Source organism: Rutidosis leptorrhynchoides, chromosome 10 (assembly GCF_046630445.1).
Source record: "Rutidosis leptorrhynchoides isolate AG116_Rl617_1_P2 chromosome 10, CSIRO_AGI_Rlap_v1, whole genome shotgun sequence".
Lineage (NCBI taxonomy): Eukaryota > Viridiplantae > Streptophyta > Magnoliopsida > Asterales > Asteraceae > Rutidosis > Rutidosis leptorrhynchoides.
The window spans coordinates 259722308-259727634 of NC_092342.1; positions in this window are offsets into that span (position 1 = coordinate 259722308).

A 5327-nucleotide genomic window follows, 5' to 3' on the forward strand; every position below is an offset into this window, starting at 1 on the left:
TGAGCTGTGGAAATAATAAAACGAAGAGGGTGGATTTATAGTGAATATCAGACAGAGCAATCGAGACAGATCATCGCATTTAACCAAAGAAGATCCTAATTTCCTTGATTACCGAAGAATCAAATCTTATTACGAAGATTTTTTTCCAAATCCCTTGAACTCTGGAAAATCAATCCTATCTACATCAAAAGATGTGACGAATCTACACTTACTCATTTCACTCTTTTGTGATAACTTCACTCGTACGCTTCACTTAAGCAATTTATTTTATCCATATTACTCGCTGATGATAAAACTCTAATCTTCAGCTCGTATGCGTCATGAAAACATATTTATTGTCAGCCATGACCATCCCAAACAAATTTTGGGACGAAATTTCTTTAACGGGTAGGTACTGTGACAACTCGAAAATTTCCGACCAAATTTAAACTTGATCTTTATATGTTTCTGACACGATAATCTAAACCAGTAATGTTGAATCTCAAAATTTTGGAACTACATTCATGTAATCAATTACCCTTTGACCATGCTCAACGATTCACGAACAATTATGTGTGAATAGATATGTATGTATGTATGTATGTATGTATGTATATATGTATATATATATATATATATATATATGTATATATGTATATATATATATATATATATGTGTGTGTGTGTGGTTATTAAATTGAGAATCATTAGTAAAACATTTAACGGTTTGGTTAATATGAAAATATGTTATGAAATTATTAGATGATTTAAAAACGTTAACAGTGTATTTGATGAATAATACTTTATATGAATGTATTAGTTTCAATATGTTTATTGAGGGAATTAGAAGATAAGATCAAATGATTGATTATCAGATACATTGAATTATGATTACGAGTCTCTGTTGAGAGGTCCACTTTGAATTAGGAACCCTTTTTTTAACGGTATCCGGAATATTTGATAAAGTAATTTACATGTAAGAACAAAAGTGTCAATTAATGGGAACTAGACAAGGGTTAGTGAAAATTCCTGTTTGATTTTCAATTCATGCTTTACAATATTTTCCTCGTGATTTCTATAAGATAACTATTTTAACTTTCGTATTATTTATGAAATACGGATAACTTAGAAATTAGATATCAACATTTTACTTTAAAATGAATTCGAACGTTTATCTAACCTTTAAACATTATCTTACGCTCCACCAACAAACTATAATTTAAAAGCTTGAAATCTATTTTGAGTATAAATAACTTTATTTTTTCTAGATATAACGATTTCCATTTTTACCTTTTAATAAAATGATTATATATATATATATATATATATATATATATATATTTATATATTTATATATATATATATATATATAATGATTATTATATATATATATATATATATATATATATATATATATATATATATATATATATATATATATATATATTTAGATTTATAAAACAAAGTTATTATATTTGATATAAACATATAAAAACGTTTCCATTTAACCATACTATCTAAACGATTCTAAAATTTAACTTTAAAATATAATTAGTTCTGAAAAACTAAATATTGTATTATTAGGTAAATATTTCAATATGAACAAATTTATATTTTACAATAAGTAAATATATATATTTTTCAAGTGACAAAATATAATATTTAACGGTTGATTTAAAATAATATATTTTGATAAACAACGAGACTTTGATTTATGGAAGCAAATGACCACGACACTCAAATACAAAAGTTGTGCTTTGGGTAATATAGTCTTTAGATGATTAAGTCTAATTATTGATAAAGGTACACGTCGCGTAATGTAAAGTGCTAGTTTTCTAAGCGTACGAAAATGCGTTCGAGAAACCGGAACCGGGACATAAGTCGAGTGATAAAGTACAATTCATTGGAACTAAAATTACGAGTTAACTATGCACGTAAATATAATATAATATATAATTAATTATATAAATTAAATATATTATATATTAAATATTATTAAAAACCGTCGGTAGCCCTTAATCATTTGTGAGTGAGCTGAAATAGGAACCTCCGCAATCGCGAAGGTGTATGCTTGAAAAGCTTCACGATCGCGGAGCTCATGGGTCCAGAAAGGGGCTATAAAGCTCGATCAGTTTTCGAACGATTCCATTCAATCTCATATCTCTCAATCTCTCTATATGTAATATATATTATTATTATTAATTATTATTATTATTATTATTAAGATTAATATTATTGCTAATCGTCTTATTATTATTAGTAGTAATATTATTAGTAGTATTATACACATAAAATACTACGATGAGGTTATGCTCGTGTGATTTCAAAATGAGTTTTTCGAGTAGGATAGGGCTAAGGAAATTATAGGTTATAGCTATGGAGGTGATGGGTATGGTTCATGGGTATGCTCGTGAGGTTAATTTAGTGTTTATCATCTCCGTTGCATCTACGTACCTTTTTTGCAATATTGAATCTCAATATTGATACGTGAGCACTCATAACTTAACTTTTATATATTAATAGTGTATCCCTGACTAGTGCTCAAGTATATAGGATTATGCATTCTTGTATATTTTATATTGTCATTAAATAGTTGACGATAGATTATGAACTAGTTACATATGCGGTTGAGATAAGGTATAAGATATGCATGTCGTTGGAAAGCTAGCGAAAAATTAAGAAATTTTCATTTAGATATCGAATGGTTTCGATGAACGGATTAGAAGTTATAGTCAATTGAATTTTTGTATTATTATTAAAATGATTATTATTATCGTCGTTATAGTTTTTATCTAATTATTATTATTATTATTATTATTATTATTATTATTATTATTATTATTATTATTATTATTATTATTATTATTATTATTATTATTATTATAATTATTATTATTATCGTTATTATCGTTAAAGTTATAATTAGTATTATTATTATTATTATTATTATCATTAAAATAGTTATTAGTATTATCATTAATATTATTATAATAATTATTATTATTAGTATTATTATAATTAAAACTAATATTAGTAACACCTAATAATTATGATTACTATTATTATCATTAATATGAACGCGATATAAAAGACGATTAAAAGCTATTAAACGAATCGATTAGGAAATAATGAGTATGGGTATCATGATGAAATTTAAAATATTGTAAGATATTGATTTAGATAAAATTATCGTTTTTCATTATTTTTATCACTATTATTATTAAAAGTATTATTAATATTAAAACTATCATTTTTACAAAAATTATTAATTTTAACAGGAATATCATTGTTAATATAAAATTTCATTATTATTATTAATAAGAATTATCATTTTATCATAATACCATTTTTCGTAAATATAAATATTGTTATTATTATTAGTAGAATAATAATAATTACTATTACAAAATAATACAACTTTTACTATTATTATTATCGATATTATTTTATCAAATAAATATGTGATACAAAGATATTTTTCTACGTGTAAAATAATTACATTAATAATACCTATCATAATATTTCTATGATATTAAATGAACTTTATAAATTTTATTACTTAAGATATATAAAATTATATTTTTTATCTAAGTTTTAATATAAAATTTTATTTATTAATAAATGAATTATATTATTTATTCTAATAAATCTGTTAAAAATATTTAAAAATATAAAACAACTATATTTAAACTATATAATAATCATGTATAAATGTGGAAATCATTTTGGTCAAGTTGACTTTTGGTTGACTTTGCATATTAGTCTCGAGCGTTAGGATTGTGGTACACTATGACCTGACTTAAATTGTTAAACTAATATTGACCAACATATAAATATATATACTTAATTTAGGTTCATGAAACCGAGGCCAACCTTGCACTTGTTCAATGACGACATATGTATTTTTACTATGAAATACAGTGTGGTGAGTTTCATTTGCTCCCTTTTTAAATGCTTTTGCAATATATATTTTTGGGACTGAGAATACATGCGCTGATTTTATAAATGTTTTACGAAATAGACACAAGTACTTAAAACTACATTCTATGGTTGGATTATCAAATCGAATATCACCCTTTATAGTCTGGTAATCTAAGAATTAGGGAACAGAAACCCTAATTAACGCGAATCCTAAAGATAGATCTATTGGGCCTAACAAACCCCATTCGGGTTACGGATGCTTTAGTACTTCGATTATATCATGTCCGATAAGAGTCCCGGAATGATGGGGATATTCTAGACGCGTTCTGTTAATGTCGGTTACCAGGTGTTCACCATATGAATGATTTTTATCTCTATGCAATTTATGCGAAAATGCCTGATATGAGATGAATTTTTAATTCGCGGGTTACGCGTGTTATTATGTACTCGGGTTACGTGTACAATTAAATATCTGAAATCTTGTGGTCTATTAAAATTATGGAAATGATTGATTACGATAAACTAATGAACTCGCCAACCTTTTGGTTGACACTTTAAAGCATGTTTATTCTCAGGTATGAAAGAAATCTTCCGCTGTGCATTTGCTCATTTTAAATATATTACTTGGAGTCATTCATGGCATATTTCAAAAGACGTTGCATTCAAGTCATTGAGTTCATTAAAGATTATTATTAAGTAAATGATAGATTAGGTCATTATTAGTTTGGATATTATGAAATGGTATGCATGCTTGTCAACTTTCGATGTAATGAAAGTTTATCTTTTAAAAACGAATGCAATGTTTGTAAAATGTATCATATAGAGGTCAAATACCTTGCAATGTAACCATATGTATTGTATTCGTCCTTATGGATTAGGACGAGTCACTTCATCATGTGGTGGTGGCATGGTGTGGTCCATGGTGGTGGTACAAAGAAATGTTGGAATGTTGAGTGGCATGCAACATGGTGTAAGTATTTAGTACATAAGCATGGAAGTTACTTGTCTTATATTTTCATGGGCTAGTTATTAATTACATGGGCTAATTAATCCACTAATCAGTCCACTAAGTTGAGTAGGTTGGGCCATGGAAGTCCATTAAGGTGTTAAGTCCATTAAGGTAACTAGTGAGCATTAGTAACACTTAAGGGTAATTAAGGAACCACCAAGCCAAGTAATTGTCATAAATAAATAACAATTATGTTCACGTAGTCATAACATTCCAATTATGACAAAAGTTTAACGTGTATCAAGTACGTAGCTCGTTTTAAACAATAAGTGACACTAACGGTGGTAAATGCATTCAAGGATCATGTTAAGTGATTAAGCACTTAATAACACATTGTAGATATTTAACGAAAGTAATTAACATAATAAATGATCCCAGAATATAATCTAAATTAGCACGCACACATACGCAGTTTCGT